Raw genomic sequence first — 26,978 nt, 5'->3', positions numbered from 1 at the left:
CCTCCCTGGTTCCCCCCCCCCACCTTCCCTCCCCTGCCCCCTGGTCCCTCGTAGCCGTTTGTGCGGGGCTTTGCGCTGCCGGGGCTTCCCCCCCCACCGTGCCCCTCGCCCCCTTGCTGAGAGCGAGTTGGTCTTTGCTCTAAAGATCCTTGGCAGCCACCAAATCCCCTGTGCTCAGATCAGAGAGAGAACGCTTTCAGTGCGCGGGCTTTTACCTTCCGAGAGAGTATAAAGTCAGCATTGAAACGAGAACAACCATCAATATTTTCTTTTCTTTTGTTATGTGAAGTATATAACACCAGTGAAAATGGCTTCTGAACAGACGAAAACGAATGGGCAAGACTCGCTTTTGTCCATGGGGAAATGATTGTATGTTGGATGGTTGTGCTAGGGCGGTGATCTCATGTGATTGCAGGTTTCTGCTTACATGGTCCACGTCATCAGAGGAAGAGATGTGAGGAGATAAGGAGGGCACATGAATAAAAGGACATAATGAATTTGCACAGATAAATTATTATAAAAAGACAGCAATAAAACTAAAAATAGTCATTTTGATTCAATGGTGACTTTAATACTGGTGAAAAAAAATCAAATAAGGAAAAGACATTTAGAAAAAACATTGCCCCCAGATATTTCAGTTGAAGCAATTAGAGAAAATACAAATCACAAAGCCACGTTTGTGGCACAGAAAAGCTTCCTTTATTGTCTATAACACATGGAACATAAACATAAATTATATATATGGTAATTGCCACGGAATATGTAATGACAGACAGGAGCGTGGGAGACAATGAGAGTGGCAGGAGAGCAGATCGTCAATAAAAGCTAGGTTCCTGCAAGGGGGACGTCGGCTAGTGGTTAGGACGAGTTGACTCCTAACCTACGTTGTGAGTTCGAGTCTCGGGACGGCAATACAATGACTGAGGTTCCTTGAGCAAGACAAGAAACCCAACTGCATCCATGGGAGAAGCCAGCATAAATGACTACCCACTGCTCCAGGTGTGTGTTCACGTCGTGTTGTGTGTTCACGTCTGTGGGTGTGCAATTTGGATAGGGTTAAATGAAAGCACAATTCTGAGATGGGTCATTAGACTTGGCTGTTGTCATGTCACTCACTCACTCACACTTAAGTGGGGATAGCAAAGTGGTAGTTTTTTCTAAAAGTTTTCCACATAAAATTATGTTTTTTTTATCAATGAACAGCACAACTTTCTTTTTTCAGAGCCTGCCTAATCAATAAAATAATTTTGCATTGAAACGCTACATGACATTTCTCAGCATTAGAGGTAATAATGGCCACTGTTCTTTGAAGCAGATGAACTTACGTTTCCTGTTAGTAGAGCTCCATCATCTGGCGTTGTGGCAGTCGAGACAGATGTTGTTGAGCAATTGGACAATAATAAAAGGTATCAACAGATTTGCCTAATCTAAGGAGAGAAGACAACAGGTGGTGCTCCCTTAGAAAAGACTGTATTGGGCTGCAAATAAAAAACTTTTGTCCCTGCTCTCACAGGCTGCTCATTTTGACTTGTGTTTCTTTCATTCTGATGGTGAAATCACAGCTTATAATATTGTCCAGCCTCATACCTGTGTTGGTTATAGTGTTAATATGGATATTCATGTAAGTTTAAGGGTTTTTGTTGTTTCGGTTTTAAATTGTCTGTTTTCTATGGTTTGTACTTGAGCATAGAAATGAAATGAGTGTGTGTGTGTGTGTGTTAAGTTTATAATATAATAAATAGATCAAAACAGATAAAACATAAAACGCTGCACCATTTTGGTTATAAAGGCATAATTCAAAACGCAAAATGTAGCAGTTTGAATATTAAGAATATTAGCAAAGATTATTAGGAATTCTTTATAAACCCATTCTTGTTTCGACCCAGGAACTGCATGAAAAAACTATTTTCGCTAAAAAAGAACCCGAAATACAAACATTTGAAAGGGGGGCAGTGTGGGCCGAGCCGGGCCCCTGAGGGGAACGCTGTGGAAAGGCAGAGGAAGAGATGTGTTTCTGATGTTATCTCTGTTTTTCTTCATCGAACTGTCAGTAGCTTTGTAGTGAGTTCTGCCTGATAGCATCTCAGTTGAGCTGAACCACAGCTGTAAGAGAGTTTTGTCAGCGCGGTGTGGAGGGTTCCAGATCCACGGGCCTGCCAGTCATTACTTATGGCACAGAACACTGTACAGTGCCAGCATTTCTTCCAGCGGCATTCAAATATTCTGCACATCCGTCAAAACAATGAAAAGCAACATACAAAGAGATGGAGGAACTGTCGAGCGAGCAGTAGGCGGCTGGTATTGTTTCAAGGAATTCAGTGCCAAGCCATGAGCAGGACCTTAAGCCTTCTGCAGGACAAGGAAACATCCATAAAACCACTGCAAACATGAGAAGACAAGATGATTAAAAAACAAGCACACTCTATTTGCAAGTGTGTATTTCTCTTTTTGCAGTTTCAGTTTGGTGTGCAAATGGAATTAGTGCATGTATGCCTTTGACATATCTCATATGTTTTTTTTACAAAAAGGTCATTCTACCACAAATAACATTTACTGATGTTTGCACAGACACTGAAAAGATACATATTGTTGCATCTAAAATGTCATTTTAACAGAGAAACACCTTGCAGACAATCAGCAATGTACAAATCCTATATGAAACTATTTCCGAAACTGTTAGCATTTACTATTGATGGAATGATCTTTTTTAAAAAAAAAAATTGTATTCCGTTGTCATTTCAATAGCAGTTATTAAAAGCAGCTTCCTCATTTAATATGAAACAGATAATGTTTTGTTTTGTTTGTTTTGTTGTGTTTGTTTTGTTTTGTGTTGTTTTGTTTTGTTTTGTTTTGGTTTTGTTTTGTTTTGTTTTGATTTTTGTTTTGTCTGTCTGTTTTGTTCTTTTCTTGTTCGGTTTGCGGTGATTTCTGCTGCGCCAACTCGTTTTTTTCATACGTTTACAGGTGTGGTACACAAGAATCCACCTTTAAACTGTAAAATTAGTAATATATTTCTAGTAATTTTTCCATTTATATATATATATATATTTTTTTTTTTCAATTTTTTTTTTTTCTGGTGGAACACAAAAGGCATTTTTTTTTTTTTTGTCATGCAGTGACTGACAGATATAGCCATAAAATACACCATAAACGCAACATAAATCACAAAAGGGAATCACTTCGTTTAGGTTTACTAATTTTAATGCTGCTTGCAACAATTTTTTACAATAAGCTACAAATACAATTGGTTATGGTTAGGTTTAGAGGTAGGCAGTGGGATTACCAGATTAAAAATATCTTTTAAGGCTATATACCGTTACAAAATTTGGTCATTGAATGCCCTACATAATTCCTCTCTCTGTTATGTATATATTTTATTTTTATATTTTGTATAAAAAGTGGTTATGTTTAGGTTTGTGGGGTAAGTTTAGGGATCTAAAATGTATCTATAAAATGGCATAAGGAGACAGAGAGTAAGTTCTGACGTGATCGATCTGAGTTTGAATACAACATTTACCGAACTCGTTCTGCTCTCATTCATCTCCTTTTCCCATCACATATCAGATCTGAAAGGCATTTATTTTGAATATAAAAAATGAAGAACCTATGTGAAAAGTAGGAAATAAAAGCAGCATCACATTTAATAATTTAATAAATATGAAAATTTACACTCAACAAGGTTATTATTGCATACGGTTTTATAATGTACTACAGTACTGAGATGCAAATATCTGCCACTATTTCCACTAAGCATAAATAGCATCTAATTACTTTTACACTTATTTCCTAGAAAATACTATTTTTACCTATTGTTAATAGAATATATTGTTTTTGCTTCTGCTGTAAATAGAATCTATCATTATTTCCTCTTAGTGTAAATAATGGTGCTATTTTGTTCCAGAATAAATCCACATTTTGAACCGATCAGCTGAGCGAGTGGGATTCAGTTACATTTATAAATCACTTGCTTCATTCCGGAATGAATCAAATGATCCTGTTGACTCATTCATTAAGACAATCCCCCCCCCCGCCACACACACACGAGCGCATATTTCATATTAAATCCTCAGATTTAAGTCAGTGTTTATATTTTAAACATTTAATCTCATAACATTATTTATGAATTTTATAGTTGCTTTAAATGCACTCATTTTTTATTAGGGTGGTTAACAAAAACAAGACATCAAAGTTCATTTATGCCTCTGATCACTTTAGGTATTCTCAAAGTATTTAGATTAATTTACTAAACTTGAGTAATCTAACAAACTACATTACAAATTGTGTTTAAATTGTGCATATTGGGTTTCAAAGCATCTATCCGAATGTACAAAAATCTAAGTGTTTTGTACCTGCAATGGTTTGCATGCTAATACCTACTTATAAACAATGATACCATGCTTGAATAAACCACATATGTACTCTCTCAAGAATTGGATTTCTATAGTGCCTTTACAACTTAAAGTCATTGCACAGCACAGACTGGAATCTATGACACATCAGGACAAACAATTATAAAAAAAGAGACAAATATGACCCGGACCAACCAAAACCAGTCTATAAGTCGCTGGGGTATATTTTTAAGTAATAGCCAAAAAAACATTGTATGGGTCAAAATTATCGATTTTTCTTTTATGCCAAAAATCTTAGGATATTAAGTAAAGATCGTGTTCCATGAAGATATTTTGTACATTCCTACCGTAAATATATCAAAACTTAATTTTTGATTAGTAATATGAATTGCTAAGAATTCTTTTGGACAACTTCCAAAGCAAGTTTGGCTTAGTATTTTGATTTTTTTGCACCCTTAGGGGGGATTTTTTTTTTCCAAATAGTTGTATCCTCAGCCAAATAATGTCAGCTCCTAACAAACCATAAAATCAATACAAAGCTTATATGTATTCAGCTTTCAGATGTTGTATAAATCTCAATTTTGAAAAATTGACACTTAAGACTGGTTTTGTGTCCAGGGTCACAAATAATGAATACAGCAAAAAGATGGCAGAAGGGCAGAGGACATAAACATGTCCAATAACCTTGAGCAAACAACTGGGATTTGAACGTCGAGAGATGAACTTTCAACAGAGAGTACCACTGAAAGCCCTGCCACTCACAGAAGACAATATGAGGTGAAAAACATTAATAATTTGGATCCAAGGACCTGAGAAGCTGAGCAAGAGCATTGGGGTGAATCAAATCGGGCAAATAGTGTATCACTAAACCATGTAGGGCTTTAAAAGTGGTGAGTTGAATTTTAAACTCTATGTGTTGAGCCACGGAAGCCCATGTGGTTTTGGAGGACAAAAAGATGTGTGTGTTTGGACAGGGCAGATTGTAAACTCTGAAGCAGTTTTTAGTGCAGTAATCCAAACGTGAAAGAGATGAAGCTGTGAATGACCAGATTCAGTTTGTGTGTTGTCTGCATAGCAATGGAGAGTATTATGCATGCAGATTGTTTTTTATTGTTGTTGTTGTTTTTCCTATATAAACCATATAAAATCAAATAGTTCCTAAAACATACTAAAACAGAGGCCTGGGGAACAAACAAGACTGGAGGTCTTTGTGCTTCCCAAAAGAAACAACATTTTGCCTATTGCCTAGGTATGGAAATACAGAGTTTGTGGCAAACCTTATCAAAAGATGTGCTGAGTTCTAGGTGGACCAGGATACTGTTGTCTGTAGAATCAGAAAACATGAGGAGATCACTGATTAACCCCAAAAGAGCTGACTTTGGGCTATTAAGTGCACAAAATCTAGAGTATAAAAATAACATATTATAAAATAAAATAAGGTAAATACATAAACATACTAAAGTATGGTAATGATGTAATTGTTACAGTATGTACTCATGTTTTACAACACTGTTAAAAGGGGCTGAATAAAAATTATTTTAAGCAAAGTGGTGCAGCCAGTTAGTTTGAATGATTCTTGAGAAGAGCTGAACTCTTCACAGTTTTGTTTTGGTGTTGCAGTGAGGTGCAAACAGATCTGCCTGGGTTCTATGGACCTACACGTGCTCAGAAACAGGCTCAGTCTGGTCAATCTGCCACCCATGCACAAGACAATTTCCTCATGGTTTCAGATCTGACAGTTAAGCAATGAAAAATGTAATTCCATTTGTTACAGGCTCACAATGTCTGTTTGCAGTGGTGAAATGTTTGTCTAAGTATCCGCAATCTGCATGGGAACAGACCACATCTCGCCCTCTGGACTTCGTCTTTCACATAAGCACCCATCTCGAGAGGAGATGATGGGGCATTTACTGTCTGTGTGGAGTGGCCTTGGCTGTGCCCAGTACTGCACACTTTGGATGTCTCTTTATATGACCCCGTTTGAAGCGTTGGAGTCTACTAATGATCTGATGAGTAGAATCAGGTTTGTCCTGATGAGGCGATATATGCACTGCAGTAAATGTCCCTGAAAGTGCAGAGAATGCGCTCAAAATAGCCACCTGTTCACAGAAGCGTCAACACAGTTTACTGATTCACAAGACCTTTAATAGTATCTTGTTTAAAATCTAGTGAGTCAGTACCAAAAACAAAACCATTCTTGTGCATTATTAATCTTGAGTTAGTCATGCAAAAAAATGAAGTGACGTTGCTGGGGCCAGAGTGGATGTGCTATTCCTGTCTCCGTTGCTGCCGCTGTGTATGCTGATAAGTCAGTGAGTGCAGTGGGCAGAGGTTTTCCTGTGACGTCTTTCCCTCTCGTGCCCACAGTGACGGCTGTGGAAAAACACTGGGGAGTCACTGAAGGCTGCAGGCCGTCGATCTGATTCATATCAGCTGAGAAAAATTATGTCTCATCCTGGAGAAATAGAGATTGAGAGAGAGAGATGGGCTGTGTCTCAAAAGTCTGCTGCACTGACTTGCTGTCTACATGAGTGACTGACTACATAAAACAATACTAATCAAAATGGAACCTTACATGACACAAAAATGTAGACCTTTTAATCTGGTATTTATCTTTTCTGTCTGATCTAAATAAAAATACAACATCTCTTTATGCATCCAAACTGAAATGTAGTCTAGTATTTGTAGCTTTCACTTACTTTTCACATAGGCAGCAGTCATCTTGAATTCTTAACTTGGGGTTGAGCGAGGCAGACTGAGTTTCTGAGAAGGAACTCCATTTGAAAAACCTGACATGAAGCTCTGAATTTCCTAGCTCCGATGACAAATCGAACGCACCATAATCAGAATAAATGGACTGCAGAAGTCCAGCATAAATCACCAGAGAAAAGAAGGAAGCTCTAGTTATGAAATTTTAATTAAAAATTTACAAACTCAAAGAAAAAAAAAGAAAATGCATGGATGAGTTGTTCATTATAAAATGCATTTCGAAAAATAGATATGGTTAATTTACATTGCATGCTGACTTTAAGATCTAATTTCAAAACATATTTAATATCATGTTTTTGAATACTATGTGAATGCATAATTTGCAGATTTGCAAACACTTTTCAATAAGGTTACATAAGGGTTGTAACATTAGATAACTACATTTGTTAAAAATGAACTAAGCATGGACAATACTTCAACAGCATTTAGTTAATTAATCATGATTAATGTTAATTTCAGCATTTACTAATGCATTATTAAAATCAAAAGTTGTGCTTGTTAACATAAGTTAATGCACAGTGAACAAACATGAACTAACAATGAACGACTGTATTTTCCTTAACAAACATTAAAAAAGATTAATAAATACTGTAATAAATGGATTGTTCATTGTTTGTTCACACTTAATATTAACTGGAACCTTTTTTGTAAAGTGTTTTACCATTAACACTATGAATACATTGTTGTAATAGGGTCTGTAAAGGGCCAGTAGGAGCTGATGAGGCAATGACTTTGTGGAACTAGGGGAATATTGATATTTATTCAATATCACAGAAGGAGGAGTGCCATTATACTCAATATTGGCACAGTCATCAGTCAGTCCTAACCACAGACATGTTAACATTCAATACAAACGTGGGATAATCAGAATTTTTGGACAATGAGAACAAACACATTCTGGGCATCCGCCATGCTGGGCAACATGTTTTCCATATGGAGCGTTTTCGGACATTCAGCGTTTGGCAGCTCAGTGGCATTAGCGCGCGCGCGCTCTCTCTCCCTCACTCAGCTGATCCGGAGCGCGTCACAGATGCTGTCTAGCTAGGCAGCTCAGTAGGTGTTGAGACAGCTCCTCAGAGGGAGGGTTTTTGTTATCTCGTCTGGCCGCTGGAGAGGAGAGGCGCCGGGGTGTTGTGAAGCAGCGGAGATCCGCCATGACTTACACCGCGGACGCTCTCCGCTCGCGCGCGTCTGGGAGCTGTGACCTGGAGCCGCGTTCCGTCAGTGCACCCGACGAGCATGTCCTGAGAGCGACGAGCCCGGACAGAAGATGACAGTAAGTTCTGCTCTCGTGGAGCTGATCTTAAGGGAGTTCAGCTGATTTCAGTGAGATATGAAGAATGCGGGCTGGAGTTGAGTGAGATGAGGAGCGTCTCGTCTCCTCGCTGCGGGTCGCTCGGGGTGTTTATCGGAGGGTGTGAGGACTGAATTAGAAACATGACATCATTTGAGACGGACTGAGATCCTCGCGTGCGATCACTTCAATCTGGCGCGGATTGAGCGCTTCTGTAATGCAGATGAGATTTTCATGAGCAGCGCGTGAATGATTACTGAATGACTGTTATTATAAACACACGAGTACCGGTATCGCAGCTTTCGGGTGTGTAGGCTGTGCGTGATTTACAGAAGTGAATGCACTGTCCTTGTGAAGACACTCATGCATCATTAGAGAGCTGAGTGACTCCAGTATAATGGGATGAATTTTGTAACCGCTTTGCCAGTTTCTGTAATAGGTGTGTGTGTGTGTGGATGTGTGTGTGTGTGGTGTGGTCTGGCGTGTGTGTGTGTGTGTGTGTGTGAGAGAGAGAGAGAGAGAGAGAGGCACGGCTGTTTCTTGCGCATTTATGTTCGTGCTTAATCACTTTAAGCAATCACTTATATGTAAATCAGAGCATAAGGCGCTTTGATCTACACACACTCTCTCTCTCTTTATTTGTTCTCTGCGTGGCTCAAAGGCCGGTGTCTCGTGAGGCATTAAAGCTCCTGATCTTCGACAAATCACGCGAGGACTCCTAATAGTGGCTTAAGTGTCGATGTAAGAGCTTTAGAAAGAGCATTGTTTTTATAATACCGACTTCATCGAGAGCCTGTAGCTGATCATAAGGATTCATAATGGACAGGTTTTGATAGATGTATATGAGCTGTGAGTGTTCAGTCGTGGTCACATGATATACTCAATATTATACAATTACATAATACAAAGTGATCTATATAATCCACACACACACACACACACACACACAAACACACACACACACCTACACACACACACACACACATATATATATATATATATATACACACCACACACATACATGATGTGTCATACATATTTATATATGTTTTCAATGGGGGACAGCACCATTTATCAAACGAATTGAATAGATGAAGCAAAAAAAGATGTTTAACATTTGAATTAATTTATTTATTCATTCCATTCATTCAGCCAATATATATTATATATGAGAAAATAATTTACCAGCTATATGCTTTTTGTTCACAATTGGGAGTCATTTTCTGAAATGTGGTGATATTACACACCAATGCATTAGACCTCCTCACCTTCAGACATTCTCTCCCTGCTTTATTTTTTGTTCAAGCGTGTTTCTTAAAGACAGATTGAAAACACGGAGGCTGGCTTTCCATTCTTAAGTTAGTGTCTCTGCACTGAAATGCACTAGCTGTGACTGTAGTGTGTTTTCAGAAGTGTTATTGTAGTACATTGTAATAGCTGTGCAGCTCCAGCTCATTGCTGTTCTGAAGAGAGTTTCAATCTGGAAGCCCACCCCACACATCCTGTTTCAGGTGAAAGAGTGTTCAGGAAGTGTGCATTACTGTGCCAAGAGCCGGAGTTCAGGAAGGAAGTCCCATGTGGCATCATTGTGCTGTTTGTGTGTGTGTGTGTTCACTTACATGTGTTCAGCGATTCCTCTTTCCTTCTCAATAATATGACAGAATTCTGTGGAATTCTCTGTCAGATTGACTGATCTGATATTGGCATGACTGTTTTACACACAGTGCACTTAAAGCATCCGCAAGCATGGCAGAAATAAAGGTGCACTCACAGTAACAGTTATAGCATGTAGTGTATAGTAATAGTAATAGCGCCCCCCTAGCAACAGAAAAGGAAACGATATTTTGCATGTGTCCTCAGATAGCCCTGTTCTACTGAAAATACTGTGATATTTGTAAAATAATAAAAAAAAATAATAAATTTATGATTTAACAGTAATTCAACTCAGCATCTTCATGAGCTGATCTGATTGCAGTGGTCTTCTCAAGTTACTGAAATGTGTAACACATGAATTTAATTCACACAGATTTGGAAAATAAAAGCATGTATATTTGATAAAGCATTCATAATAAAGTGGTGGAACACAGGGTTATTAATTGGCAAGGCAAGTTTATTCTATTAGGCTAGCCATATACAAAATTTTATTTAAATAACTTTAAACCGATAAGAATAAAAACAAAATATCCATTATAGTTAACTAAATCTGAAACTAACATTAAATTTCTTGTTACTTAAAACTAAATATTACCTGACACAAAAACAAGTTATAACATTATTTTTTATATTTCTTTCAGCTAGTTGCCATGGTAGCTATTCTCAATTATTATTTAATGTAACCAGACTATACTAAAATAACTAAAGTGTAAAGCTAAAAAAAAGTAATAAAAAATACATTGACATGAAAAAAGTACTACAAAATGACAAAATTCACAATTAAAACTTACTAAACGAACTAATAATTTTCTTATTTTTCCTGAAAATGATAGTCACATTCGCCTTGAACTTACTGACTTTTGCTCACACGGGGTATAAGTACTTCCCAAAATATTAACAAAATTGACAGGAATTATCAAAAATAATGCTTTTTTTCACTCAAAAACGGAGGTGCATGAAAGCCAATCATCAATCAGTTCCTAAAGAAACTCAAAACCTGGGTTAATGACAGAAAGCAAGATTTGCTGAAACTACAGCATAGCGAGAGATCACAAGCTATCTTTAAGAGGCCTGTCACTATTGACCAGGAGCACAGAGTAATGCAGGATGTCCAGCACAGCTCAGGGGTTAAGAATGGCAATGCTTGTAGGTTTTCTGCAGTGTATGTCTCTAATGTGCTTGTGTTGTGTTTCTTCAGGATTACCGGGAGGATGGCATGGGATCTGGGCAGCGATTCCTCACCAGTCGCTCCAGCTCCGAGTCCAAATCCAACAAGGTGACTCCATGCTCCGAGTACAAGTCCTCTCCCAGTCTGGAGCTGGCCGGACTGGAGGACTACGAGGACGAGGACTTCCAGCAGTACAAGAAGAGAGCGCTGGTGGACTGGGAGAGGGAGTACGGCGGGAGCTACTCAGACAACCAGCATCAGGACTTCAGCCAGACCTCAGGGGTCAGTCAACCGCCGCAGATGGCTGGCGGAGGAGCTCCAGAGCGTCAAAGCACCCGCCGGCCCTCTCACGGGTCACAGCGCAAAGCACCTCCATACCTGAGGAGCTGAAGCAGAACGCCAACTCCATCCTGCCCTGCGAGGGCAAGACTTCAGGCAAACCCAGCCACGGGAGCGGCGTCACGGGACGGGAATCCGGTGAGGAAGGAGGCGGGGTCGGGCTGGGGCCATTCAGAGAGGAAGAGGTGGAGGAAAGCCAGCTTCCACCGATGGACTGGGCGGCTCTGGAGAGACACTTGGCGGGCCTACAGTTCAGAGAGCAGCAGAACCACAACCACGGCCTGATCCGGACCAACTCCACCAGCGTGAGTCCACATGAGTCTGTGATGCTGCTCCGCATGTTCCTGCTCGCTGGGCTTGAGAATCAAGCAGCTCTGTTTGATTAAATGCTTTCTAGTGTGTCATGTCTGATAGACGTGATTAGGAACCCTATTTAGGAACGGTCAGTGTATTTGCTGCGAGTGCAGCAGAAATGGTGCACTTCACTGGTTCTTCATTGATAGTTTTGGGGTGGAAAAGATGATATTTCTATTAGTATTTCAGCCAGAATTTGAGCGGATTTCATATGATCAGGTTCAGGTCACATTTTCACTGAATAGAATTGTATTTTAGCAGTATTTGGAGGTAAATGTGACAGTAATGTTCTAGGTCGTGTGAAACGGCTCTTGTTTAGTTAGGGTGATCCCTCTGATTTCTGGTAATTTAAAAGCGGTGAAATAGAGGGGCTTGTGAACTAGGCCGTGTGTGGTTTGACTCTTTGCGTCAACACACTCTTAACGCTCCTCTGCGGGGTCTTGAGCGTGATGGCTCCAGAACACGAGGCAGTTGGACTGTGACAGATTCATCCCAAGCTTACTTGTAAAAAGAATACTTATTACAGAAATGATACACTTAAGTATTAAATTTAAGCAAAACTGAGGATATGATTGTTTTTTGGAACTTAACTGAGTGTCATTTGCAATCACATTGAAATGCATTTAGCTGAACTTTAGAGTTCTTTAAAAAAAAAATATTAATAATTATTTTTTTGTCTTTGAAAATAGGTAAAGTGCTGCCTGAATGTACTGAAAAGGACACAAGTCATATTTAAATATATCAGTTATTACCTCATTTAAATTTGTTGCAATTTGAAAATATTGTTAATCGACAAATTCATAACAATTGTCTTTATAACAACAAAAGATTAAAAACATTGAATTAAATGTAAAGTAAAAACTTTTAAACTGATATTATTACAAAGTGTGCTTTTTAAAAGTGTGTTGAGAAACAAGTCATGGAAGTTTCATTAAGATTACATTATCTGCAATTACAGGTTGTTTAAGTGTAATTGTAAGATTTGAAATACAGTGGCACATTCAGTAACAGTTGAGGTCTTTCACAAGGTTTTAACTTGCGGTCATATCTTACATGAAACAGTAAACCATATTTTCCAAACAGGAATATGTGGATGGTATGATGGTGTGGTGTGGTGCAGGGATTTGTCATATCGCAGATAAGATCCAATCTCGTTGCTCAGTGTCTGAGGATGATCGAGGTGATGAGAACCTGGTCTTCTGAGCCTGCGTGATCCAATACTGCTGGTTTATTAGCACTTTGATTAGCAGGATCCTTGTGTACTGTGCTTTGCTTTAGTAATGTGGTTTGAAATACATTGCATCCCCAGCGGATGAGGATCTGCATCTACTGTGTAAACAGTCTGGACCAACGTGTCTGCTGTCTCTGGCAGAGCCCATGACAGAGATCAGACCGGAGCAAGTCTTAACTACACGCTCAGATGTTGTGTCTGTGATTTAACAAAAACCCGATCAATCAGGCTCTACGAAGAGAAACGCCTCTGACTCTATAACATCTGCTAGCTTCATTGGGAATGAATAATGGATCATCCCCGTGACCTTCAATATGAATGGGTGGATTATTAAAATCCATATTGTACATGGATAATCCTTCTAAATTACATAAATTTGATAGTTTTGTAATTCAGATCAGAGTCAGGGGTTTTGAAATGTTTGCCGCTTCAAATATCCAAAACCCATAATTAATGATCATGTGACTGCAGTCATAACCTCTTTATGTTGATTCAAACCAATATGAAACTTTGACTTGTTCTTTGTTCGGCGGAACAGGAAAGAAAGATATTTGAAGAATGTTTTCAACTGTTTTAACAGTCAAACAATTGAATAAAAGTTATTGGGGGCCCCAAACAAACACTAGACCCCCACTGAAAAACACAAAAAACCATAAAAATATCTTCAATTTTGTGAAGCTTGATCCTGAAACGTACCAGAGGCTGAAGTTTCAGGACTGCATTTCTAGGACCTTTTTTTTATTGTACTGTACTATTTACCCTTTGCACGTGTGTTTCAGTTCTCTATTCTGATTTATGGATTTTCAGGAATGGTTTTATTTAAATCTAGATTGATATATTCTAACCAACCCGTAGCCTAGGGGTTATTACATGAACCACTGGTAACCTTCATGAAATGTTTTAAACCTAATATTGTTGAAATATATTTGCCCATGCTTTGGGGTTAAATGTCCGTTTTCTCTTGGAAAAGGAAGGCCTTATTTTTTCAGAGCTGTTTTCTCTGTAGACATGGCACTTCGCATAAAATTGTGGTGTGTGTGTGTGTGTGTGTGTGTGTGTGTGTGTGTGTGTGTTTGGTGTGTGTGTGTGTGAAGCTCACGAGATGGCGCTGGTTGCAGCACTCATGATCTGGCGCAGGGAGAGGTTCAGTGTTCAAAAACACATTGTGCCCCTAATTAAAAACTTTAACCTGGAACGTCCCACATTCTGCATTGATAACTGAAGAATTACTCAGAATTCCAGCAACAAGATTATCAATTAAAGGAATAGTTCACATAAAAATGACATTTAACTGTAAAATGGTATAGCCCTCAGTCATCCAAGATCAGGATGATTTGTTCTCTCACAGGTTGTAAGAAATGTAGCACTGCATCAGTGTCATCAGTCACTGGATGCTCTGCAGTGAATGGTGCCGTCAGATGAGAGTCCAACAGCTGATAAAAACATCACAATATCCACAAGTAATCCACACACTCCGTCCATCAGTTAACATCTGGAGACGATAAAGATGAAACACATCCAGCATTAAGATGTTTTTTAACTCAAATACATAGAGTCTATAATCCATAATAACACTGCCTCCAGTGAAAAAGTGTTCTGGTGTGAATCAGGAGAGAATCTGCCCAGATCAAGCACCGTTTAAACAGCTCTAAACTAATATGTGTCTGGATTTTGAGGAGATGGACTTTTTTACCAGAGGAAGTGTTATGGATTATGGACTGGTATTTAAGCCGGAAGCAACTTTAAGTAATTTCAGCTGTAAAGCAGCTTCCACAGAAGATGTTTGCTGAGGTGAGTAGTGTTGAGAAGCAGCTTCATCATCCAAACACACTGAGCTGAGAGACAAGGAGCGTTCTGCAGGGACAGAGTCATTTCTGTAGGCCAGAACCCAGAGACGTGTTGCGTTTTAGCACTTCCAGATCCATTGTCCTGAATGAATGAATGAATGAATGAATGAATGAATGATGCATTTATATAGCACTTTATAGTGTATTATTGTACACCCAAAGAGCTTTACAATCATGTCCTCTCCTCACCCACCACCGTGTGGCAGCTCCACCTGTATGAGGTGACGGATTTATTCCCAGCGGCAGTTTTTGGCCAGGACACCGGGTTTACACCCCTACACTCAATATCGTACCGTGGGGGGTGAGTCGGGCCTTCAGTAAGAATCTTGTGAACTACATCCCCGACATATCTATCTTACACACATCTCCTGTAACAGCTAACGCAGCCAATATGCATATAATTCCCATATTAATGCCGCACAAACAGGTTCCTCAACGACAATGACAGCTGATCAACAATTTCAACAGTAGGCTAGATTAGGGTGGGTTAAATTCAGAGTAAAGTTCCCTACATTGATCAGTTAAAGTAATCCACCAATACACGGGTCACTATGAACATTCACATCGCTCTAAAATGATGACGCGCCCACAGCAGCAAAACTGAACACCTCCATAACAATGTGCATGAATCAATACTCGTCAAATAATAAAGCACTCACCTGTCACCAGTGGCGGCTCGTGGGTTTTAAAATAGAGGAGGTACACTAATTGTGTTGGTCTGGGATCCCTGTCGATTATTATTATTATTTGCTTAACCACTTTAAAATGGCTTTTTGGTTGCTTTTAGTCAGAAAACGTAAAGAAAACCATGTACAACAAGATAATATAATTTCACTTACCTGTTCTATCACTTGAAGCAAACATCCATCCCTTCTTAAACATCTGTGCTAAAAGAGAGCTGTCTGGTGTGCTATTTAATTAAGCCGACTGCTGTGTTCTATATCCAGCTTAGACGTGTTTTCCCTTTTTTAGATTTGTATATATACTGTTTGAATGACAGCTTGATAAATCTGATGGCGATCAAATATTCAATATCGCTGCTCTTCATAACAGATTAGTGCCTTATCAATGCAATGTGAAACGTTCAAACTAATATCACGTAATTTACGTCTCTATGATGATTGGTTGATATCAGAAGGGAGGCTTGCCTCCTCTACGAGGTTTCTTTTCTCAACACTCTTCAGCGCTGAAAGTGAACACTCAATGCTGATTGGCTAATTACTCCAACTGTAATTGGGCAGAACACCTTTTCATGGGGTTGACCCTCCTCGCTTCAACGACTTTCACTAAGCGGTTTGCCAATTACTTTCCCCTTTTCATCACATTCCGATGGCTCTGCAAGCTCCGCCCAAATTCAGTTATTTGACTTGGTATTTCAAAAGAAATTTTAAAAATTAAACATTGTTTCTGGTTGTGAATTTTATTTTCATAAACATAAAAATCACCTGCTATATAAACCTAAATATTCTGACAGTGAAGCCGCCACTGCCTGTCACTTGTGGCCAAAAGTGATGTTCGTCAATTTCCATGTCCTGAACCTCTGCTTAAGATATAAACGGGAATCTAACAACGAGTTGTGCTCGGTGCTAGCCGTTCTCCCAGCGCCTATGGCTACAACCTTTTTTCTGGTGCAACGGGGGCATCTGGGCTCGAATTAAGTTTGCAGGGTAAGTACGGGGTAGTGACGCTGGTGGAACTAAAAAGGTGCCCTTGTCGCGGCCGGTCCAGTTGGGGAGTTATGGAATATCTCATACGCATAGTGTAGGAACAACACGTTAAATTGACACAACCAAATAAATCTTTAGAATCAAATCAGTTATGGGCGGCGTTTGCAGCTTAGTTGATGGGGGGAAAATTGGCGCTTGCGTGTCATGTGCCTGTCCTGTCAATGGAGGAAGCCACGCCCTATTTGGAGGCTCCCACGCCGTTTTGGAGTCCGCCCGCCCGCCATTTGGAGATCGCCAGTCTGCAGTTTAATACCTCTTTCCGCCTCCCCTCCCCTTTCTGTCACCTAGCGTTGTAATACATCAGGGGCAGATTCCGCACATTCACGATAGAACACGGCGCTTTCCAACTTCAGTTTAACATGTTATGTATTACACTAGTGAAATTACAACAAAAATACACAAAGTGTGAATTTTATTAACATTAAATGTCTCCTCCCATTCTGTCTCTCGCCCCGGTCGCTGAGTGCTCTGTAAACATTAAGTAATAAAGTCTGTGCGTCTATCATAAAGTCCATGTCCGCTTTTTACGTTGGGGTTTGCTCCGGTACGGGCGCGCGGCGGTCCGCGGTCTCCCCAAAACTGTCTATAGGCCATTTTGTGGACATTCCACTCTCTGATACGTCTGATGCCTAAATAATACCTCCCTATCACACTATATCTGTCACGCTGTTGGCGATCCCCCCCTGTCGTCTCTCGTGGTCAAGCAGAGCAGGCTCTGCGCGGCATCGTCGCAACGTGGCCGCCCCGCTGTCTACGCCTGCCGTCACTTAGAAGCGTGCCATCTAGCTGCAATCTTTGAAAGGGTGCACAAAACCGTTGTAACGAATTAAAGTTTGATAGTTCTCATCCTTCATTTATGCCTCTTTTCTCTTAAAAGGCGCCTTGGAAATAATCAGATCCATCACAAGATCTTCCCTAGGGGCGACTCCGAACAGCGGCTTGGAAATTCCAACTAACGCTGGACGCCCCCCTTGCCAAATTGGCCTACATTCAACATGTCTGCCAGCGGGTTGTTTTCATAGTCTACTGGTTGAAGCACCCATCCAGTACTGGATATTTAGTTCCTGGATGTGAATTTACCAGTGGGTAACCCTGGCCCCGCCAAAAGGGTGATATGGCTGTGTCCTGAAGTCAATTTATTAACGAGGTGACAGAAGAAACGCCTTGGAAAATGTGGGGTTTTGGGCGAGAGTTCAAACCTGTTCAACCCTAGCTGGGGAAGTCACATGGGGGACATTTGCACTCGCTGTCCATGATGAGGGCGGCTGTGTGTGTGAATGTCAGAATGTGTGTGTGTGTGTGTATGATTCTGTGTCACTGTGTGTGTGTGTGTGCACAGACAAATACTACAAAAAATCTATTGTAAAAATTAATTACATGACGTTACACATCAGTATTGACGTCTCTGAACAAAAGGGAGGGCACTATCTGTAGTTGTGGCTGGGGCCCTGTTGGCTTACAGGTCTATGTTGGGGGGGGGCGGCCGCGACGGTTTTTTCTATGGTCTGGGATTTTCAGTGCATCCTCACAAAGACTATTCATAGGGTCCCATTTTGTTGGACAGTTACACAGAGATGGTAAGATGGGATGGGCGCTAAATAGATAATAATGATAAGTTATAAAAACTTTTTTTACAACACATTGTATTTTTTAACGGCAAAGCAGTGGAAGGCCCAATCCCCCGCTGGCTCTGGCCTACTGCTTTACGAAAGTGCCATGGGATTTTTAATGACCACAGAGAGTCATGACCTTGGTCTTCAGAGTCCGAAAGCGGTTGTTTTTTGACATCATATGGCCCATCGGCTACACTGGGTCAGATCACACAGACACACAGACAGGAACATCGGTGATTGCGCCCCTGTTTGCTGGTGCGCTCAGAGCAACACGGCGATCATTCCGAGCAGAGATGACCTCATTTACCAATGGGGAGATGTCTTGCGGCGTGCACGGGAGCTTACTGTTACCAAGCTCAGGCCCTCTTAGCTTACAGGGAGTGTGACCCGTCGTAATGTAGAGGGTGGCGTGCAGGGTGGGTGATGAGTGGGTGTGTGTCCGAAATTCCAATATATGAGATTGTAGATCTAAATGCCTTGAATGCACTTACTGTGTGATGAGGCAATAGTCAGACTAACTGGTTCACGCGTTTGATTATAACGACCAGATAGATAAACGATAGTGTAATCACCGCATCCATTTATTGTGTGTGTGTGTGTGTGTATGTGTGTGTGTGTGTGTGTATGTGTTGTGGGGTGTGGGGTGTGGTGTCTCTGTGTGTTGGGGTGTGTGTGTGGTGTAAGGCCGCGTATAATGCAATCAGTTGATCGAAAAAAATGTCAAGGGTCGTTTGAATAATTCATATCATCTCTGCTGGGCTTTTACACTCATCCGGCTGCAGAGGAAAGCCCCATTTAATCTGATATTCTTCTCCAGGCCCTGTCATCTGTCCAGCTGTGTGGATGGAGCACAAATGCCTGCAGTAGGGTCCGTCGATGTGAGCACGCACACGTTCCCAGCACCATTTTACTTGAATCAGCCAGTTATCGTGACAATCCTCCGGTATGAGGTGTGAAAACAGAGTCATACGGTGTAAATTACCGCACATGGAGGAAAGCAACTGATTCAGAGTTAAAACCAACCCCGCTAACTTGACTTGCATTCGAACCAACTTGGCGGCCGGTTCTTCATACACAGGCACCACACAAACATGAGAGACAAAAAACAACATCCGAAGTGTTGGATTGTGTTTATGGTGCGGCGCTCAGAGCGGTGCACGTGGGGATGCATTCGTGGTCGGAACGACTCACTTCGGGGCAGGTTTATGACACCGTGCACGTGAAGGTAAAAAAGAGGGACTCAGCAGAACAGGCCATCAGAAAGCCAAGCAAACAAATAAAGAACAACACTGAAGACTGTGGGCAAGTTAAATCGGTTTTTCCACTTCATAGTGAATCCGCGTTTAAAAATGTTATAATCCCCCATATAAACCTCTTGAATGCACTTACTGTTTGATGAAGAAATAATCAGACCTAATTTTCTCATTTCTATACCTCATTTTGGATAAACCTAGTGTTCTTTGAAATCCATTTACTTTTTTCCATTTTAGTTTCTCCCCGATTCTGCTTTTTATTTATATTATTTTTTATTATTATTATTTATTATTTTATTTATCTTCTTCTTCTCTTTATTTCAGGATTCCGCTTTAATGCAATCAATTGGATAAAAAAATAAAAAAAAAATTCTTTCAAAGCTTTACAATAATAGGGCCGCGGTTGTTGGTTTTATTTAATTTTTTTTCTGGACATATGATTTAATACAAATTTATTATCAAAATGGTGGTAATCAAATGAAGGAATAAAACATTTACAGTTTAATAAAACTTTAAAAATGTAGTTAAATAATTTTTTTTAATTCCATTTAAAACAGAGGTTTACTGTTTACATTAAAACATGGAAGAAAAATGTGATGTTCCTTAAAAAATGTAATAGCTGTATTATTATTATTATTATTATATGAGTGTGTGTATCATACACATTCGTTCACACAGAGACATGCAGAACACGCAGACTTCATATTTCATTAGCAGTCTTTAGCTCTTTAATGTTCACAGACACTAGTCCACATCACAATGTGATGAAGTCAACAACCCTACTTTTTATTTATTTATCCAGTATTACAATAGCATTCTGCCTTGTACTGTAAATACCTGACTGGATTCTATGATTCATATATTTTTCCACATTGTGGAAATCATACAGCCCTAGACAATCCTTTGGGGGTTTATGGCTGTTTGGAGAAACCCTACAGTGAGTCCCAGCCTCATGGTTGACCACTAGTCTAACCTAAAGCCTGACTTCATTCATGATTTTTCTCCCCCAGTTGATGATATCCCTGGACCTGCCCGAAGGGAGATTTTGACTCTGTTCCCGAGCTATATGCGCTCCAGCAGATCTTCTGCTGTTATGAGCTCTAGAGAGCGTGAGATCTCTCACACACTTACAGACGCTCCATCAAACAGAGCTCATGCAGTCATGTGAGGAAACCACCTGAAACAGATGCACCGCAGAGCTTCATCAGACCAGTCACACGCTCAGCTCCAAACACACTCACACCGCATGCAGGACATGTATTTCAATAGATTTCATTTAATCAAATGTTTTAACAGTAAGTGTTCATCTGGAGATTTTACTGCAGTCATTCTGACGTTTACTTGATAAAAATCAGTCAAGCTTTGACAGCAGAAGCATGAGCTGAAGCTGGACGTGTGTACAGTTGCACTAAAAGAGCTTTGACTATAACACACAGTGTGTGACAGCAAACTTTGATCATTTAGAGCCTCACAAACTCACAGATATGATACAGCAGCTTCGTAGGGTTGAATATCGGTCTTTCATCATTTAGTGAAAACTGTGTTGGAAGTATTTTATCTTAACTGGATTTTACTGATAAAAACAATGTTAGTTCATTTTAAACACCTACTACAGTGACTGTTCCTCTTATCAAAATCACAATTTCAGAGCAAGTATTTACAGCATATATTAAAAAAGATGTGAAAATGCTGTCATGTCGTTCCAAACCTGTACGAGTTTCTTTCTTCTGTTGAACACAAAAGAAGACGTTCTGAACAATGTTGACTTAACAGCTGATGGTCTCCGCTGACTTCCACAGCAGTTTTCTTTTCACACAATGGAAGTCAATGGCTGTTTGGTTACCAGCCTTCTTCAATGCGTCTTCTTTTATGTGTCTAACAGTTTGATCTTCAGTGTGTGTGTGTGTGTCTGGACATGCCCTCACACACGCTCACATCAGCGCAGGACTCATCTCGTCCTCTTCTGCTGCCGCACTCGTGTGTGTGTGTGTGTGTGTGTGTGTGTGTGAACGCTCTGAGTTCTCAGCATGGGCTCTGGACTGCTGGACTGAATGAGTGTGAATGTGAGAAGAGCGCTGGATTCATCTGCTGGCGTCACACAGGTAACACATCACATGCTGTGTGTCCGAGTCGTTTGAGAAGCACAGATGGTTTTGAGTTTGAGGGCTTTATCAGTGATCGCTGTTTGTGTTCATTCTCATCCGTGTAATGCAACAAATCTCATTATCGTTTCAGTAATGTGTCCAGATGCTTCACTTTTAAATTTGCAGTTTGTATTGTTTTCAGTGCTGAATTCCAAGAGAATTCAAGATTTTTTTTTTTTTTGTAAAAATTAAATGAAACACACGGATTAAGACATTAAACACACATTACATTTATGATAGAAACACTTTACAATTTGAATAATCAATCATTGTTATTGTCATTATTATGCCTTATTTTAATACAGATTTGAGGGGTTTAAATGTTTTTTAATTGTAAAGAAAATAATTTCAGATTTCACAGTGCAGAATGTGCTGATATAGGCTCGATGTTCTAGAAGGGAATGTGATGTGTGCGGGTGAAAGCGAGCGCAGGCGTGTTACAGCTGGACGGCACACACAGAGTGATGTCATCAGGGCGAGCCGTGACCGGCAGCTTAGACAGCGTGTGTTTGCTGTGGAAACACATGGCCCCCGGCAACACATTCAGCCTGTGTGTGTGTGTGTGTGTGTGTGTGTGTGTGTGTGTGTGTGTGTGTGTGTGTGTGTGAATTGTAGGTTTGAGTCAGACTAAATTACAGGACACACACACAGAATTATGTATTTGTGTGATTATGTAGGGTGTGTGACGGTGGAAGGAACCACGTTTAAGTGTTGTGTGTGTGTGTGTGTGTGTGTGTGTGTGTGTGTGTGTGTGTGTGTGTGCTGACCTGGTTTGGTTTGGTGTTTAAAAATAAAGTTTCAGCAGCATGAAACTGGAGCTGAACACACTCTGTCCACGTCCACACTGAGGCCTTCACTCATGTACAGCGGTCCTGACCTCAGCTCTCCAGCACGTGTGAACTTACACTAAACCAGGTGTGAACAGAACAAGCTACATACTCCTGTAGATATACATAGTTTGTTATATAGACAAACAAAACTTCTAAAAATGGCAAGAACACAATCAAATGACTAAATCACTTTTTAAAAGAAAAATATAAAAATAAAAACAGATATACTGCGTCAGTTGCTAACATAACACTGGTGAAGTCATCTAGGATACTGGACTTAATTTGAATGGTTTAATTAAATTCTACTAATCAAAAAGCAAGTCAAATCACTTGTTTTACCAATGTATTAATTGATTCAACTTTTAACAACAGTGCCTGGAGAAATGTGTTTTAACGTTTTAGAAATGCTGTATTATCGATTTAAATTTTTTATGTATTTCTGGGATTTATGATCGAATACAAATTTATTATCAAAAATAATGGTAATCAAATGAATGCATAAAACATTGACAATTTAATTAATCTTTTAAGGCACAATAAGTTTTACTTATCTGTAAAGTACATAGTAGTTAAGGCCACTTAATATAAAGTGGGATCATTTTCTGGAATGGCTGGTGAAGTGATGATGATGATGATGATGATGATGATGAACCGATGCTGTGACTCGTCAGGATTGGGGCATGCTCTCATTGGTTTGCTGGCCTGCGGGTGATAAAGCTGCTCGGCTCAGGCAGAAAAATGCACTTTTCATGCTTCAAGCGAAGCAAATTTTGAAAGTCTCCTAAAACATATCTTCATATTTTTGGTCAAAGACAATGTATGTTGAAGATATAGGCTATATATATATATATATATATATTAATGTTTATAAATTTTATGTAAAAATTGAAATAATAACAAGAAAAACTTTTCTGAAGATTTTATTGTTCCCTTTGTATTCCTTATGCTTGTGTCACTTACAGTGAAAGTCCTCTTTCTGATTTTATTGTTGTTTGCAATGCTGCAACATTGGCAATATTTTAAGAAATATTATAATTTTTGGTATTTTGCATGGTCTGTTGTTGGAGTAGCGGAGTAGAGAGATTTGACTCCTATTCAGTAAATATTACATATCATTACGTAACAACGTGTAAATGATATTTGGAAAACCAACTATATGTTTTTCTAGCATTTGAGTAACAATGAATGACCCTGAAATGACAAAAGAGGATTGGAGATGAATTTAATTTACAGATAAGGTAGGAAATGTGCACACTTCTGCATCCACACCTGCCACGGTGTTTATTTGTCACTGGTTAAAACTCCCCGCTCGCTGCTGAAGAGGCTTTTCTGACAGTGTTTCCTGGTTATCTGCAGCTCTGTTGTTTTTGGCGTCCTGCTGTGAGTGTATTTAAACATTCATGACTGAGCGCTGTGGAAATGTCACGCGTCTAAAAGCGGCTCTTCCCTGCGGATCACAGACGGAGAACAGAAGAGAGAGAAACACGTCCATCATGTTCAGTTGCCAATCATCTCCAGTACTAGTGCTCATAGTGATGTGAGGCGGAAGCGTTTGTGATCCGATCACTCAAACTAGACACAGAGGTAGTCAGAAACACTTGTGAGCACATCACATTTCTACAAATTATATTATTAGATAGAAAAAAAACAGTCCAGTGTATAAACGGTTGTTCTTTGACTGTCCAACAAAACCCCAAATATACACCATTAGTGTTTTATAAAATCACTCGTTGTGTGTTATAACGTTATAGTCATTCTGCCACACTCACTCCTACAGCAGTGTTCAAATCTGCTATCGTTGTTCAAACAGACCTCAGTGTTTAATATGACGTGTTGATCTGTTAGATCTGTTAGTTTACGCCATCTGAGATGTAAATGGAGAAATGTGTCTGCATCAGTGTCTCAGCAATGGATGCTCTGCAGTGAATGGGTGCCGTCAAAATGAGAATCCAAACAGCTGATAAAAACATCACGATAATCCAGACTCATCCAGGAACATCCAAACAGACTCACACACATCTGCTAGATTCCTTTGTTGAGTCCACAGCTCAAGATTGTGCCATTATGGTGCCCTTATTTAATTCACACACACACACACACACACACACACACACACACACAATCCCAATTACACACCCGACAGCACATAATCCAGAGAGAGGAGGCGATTATCCTCCATCCTTTATGTCTCAGGAAAGGGATTTGGCAATCATTTAATGGCCAGAGAACATTCAGATGAGCTGAGCACTAATGCACTGTTCAGACTGGAAACAGGATATGATGTCATCGCTGCTCCACCTGACTGCCACCTTTACAAGCAGCTGAAACACTGCAGATCCATGAGCCCGATCCTCTCTTGGTTTTAATGTAGCCTGGGTTTATCATCTTCAGTGTTTCTGAGATAGCTTTCTTCTTACTGTTTGTCCATTTTTTGTTGGTGTTGTCATTGTTTCTTTTATTTATCTTTTATAGGCCTATTGTTTGATTGATACGTATCAGTGCTGGACACTTCTGTTTGTGATTGGTTGTTAACATTCTGTGGTTTTAGTGCAGGGTTAAAACCCATTTCAGAATAATAGTGTGATGCATTCTTTCATCCAGGGTTGTAGTGATTTAACCCGGGGTTAAGAGTAGTGTCAAACTGGTTTCCAGTGACTTTCACTCTTCAGACACACTGGGATGTTCCTCACCAGGCCTGATGAATGCAGTCCGGGTATCGTGCGTCTGATAAGAGTGTGGTGAAGGAGAGAGTTAATCTGGTTCATGTGAACTGAGGGCCAGATGGCACAGACAGATTAAACTCCTCCTGTTTATCCTGCACGGCTCCGAGAGAAAGACTCGCATTAGATACGTCTGTCCTGCTCCAGATCCTGACTTCTGAAGTCGTTTCTGTCTGATTATAAACACTAAACAATAGATAAAACAAAGAATGTGTTAATATGTTGCATTATGGGTTGACAGTTCAGTTTGACATTATAAACTCAAGACTGTAAAAACTATACAGTGCTTTTAGAAACAGCAGTTGGTTTCTAAATAAAATCATTGTAGCAGTTGACATAGTGTACTTCAAATAGTGAAACTATATTTTTTAAATACTGTACTTACAGATAATATTAATGAAATTAAAGGTCAATTAAGTGATATAACACAATTGTTTCATAACACAATTAAATACACTTTTAAAAAGAACACTTTAATAATGTCAGATTGAAGGTTTTACAAGTTTTAAATCATTATGTTTTAATAATCTCCTTTTGTGGTGTTTTAAAGGAGTACACTTACTCTGATGTGTTGACTAACAGTCAGGTGGTGAACTCAGAGACGAGGGAGAGCAGCATCCAAACTCTGAAAACGGTTCAACCAATCATAAGATTATTCTTAAGGCATTATACTGAATGCATAATGTATTATAAAAAAACTTAATATGTTCATGATCATAGTCATAACCATAGTTAACAATATTTACTTATTTGTGGTTATAGCTTTTAAGAGTATGATGATTTATAATACATAATGAACACAATGCATCCACTTAACCTACAATAGATTATATTTCCCATCGTTAATAATGTATTATAATTCTCATATCTTGCCATTGTTAACTTGTTACTTAAAGCAGACAAAGACCACTTATAACTAATAACAACAAGAATGACAACAATAATAATAAAATAAAAATAATATATATTTTTGTGACACTTTATTTTAGTTACTAGCTGCTTATTAGTATGCATATTACTAGAATATTAGCCATTTATTAGTAGTAATTAAGCACATATTAATGTCTTATTCTACATCCCTAATCCTAGCCAATACCTAAACTTAACAACTGCCTCACTAACTATTAATAAGCAGCACATTAGGAATTCACTGAGGGAAAAGTCGTAGTTAATAGTGAATAAGTGTTCCTTATTCTAAAGTGTTACCTTTTTTTCTTAAACAGCCATAAGATCAGATATCTGATCAGATTAATGTGTGGCACATTTGGTTTTAACTATATTTATTGTAATATCAGTGAGATATGTGTGTTCTGGTATGTATGGTTTATGAGGACACAAATGTGTATAATCACATGTAAACATGGTTTACGAGGACATGTCCTGTTTCCCTGTAAAACAAGAGGCTTAAAGAAACATATATATAAAAAAAATGCCAGTAGTTTTCTGTGAGGGGTAGGTTTAGGTGTAGAGAGATAGAAAATACAGTTTGTACAGTATAAAAACCATTAAAAAAACCATGTGTGTGTGTGAGAGAGAGAGAGAGAGTGTGTGTGAGAGAGAGAGAGAGTGTGTGAGAGAGAGAGAGAGAGTGTGTGTGAGAGAGAGAGAGAGAGTGTGTGTGAGAGAGAGAGAGAGAGTGTGTGAGAGAGAGAGAGAGAGTGTGTGTGTGTGTGTGAGAGAGAGAGAG

At 39.5% G+C, this 26,978-nt stretch overlaps 1 pseudogene; it reads left to right on the top strand.

Annotated features, from left to right (window-relative positions):
- Positions 1-26,978, top strand: part of LOC109054626 — a 178,199-nt pseudogene that overhangs the window by 130,453 nt on the left and 20,768 nt on the right.

The sequence above is a fragment of the Cyprinus carpio genome, chromosome A15 (genome assembly GCF_018340385.1).
Source record: "Cyprinus carpio isolate SPL01 chromosome A15, ASM1834038v1, whole genome shotgun sequence".
Classification (NCBI taxonomy): domain Eukaryota; kingdom Metazoa; phylum Chordata; class Actinopteri; order Cypriniformes; family Cyprinidae; genus Cyprinus; species Cyprinus carpio.
Note: the sequence above shows the minus strand (reverse complement) of the source record. Positions and strands in the feature narration are given on the sequence as shown.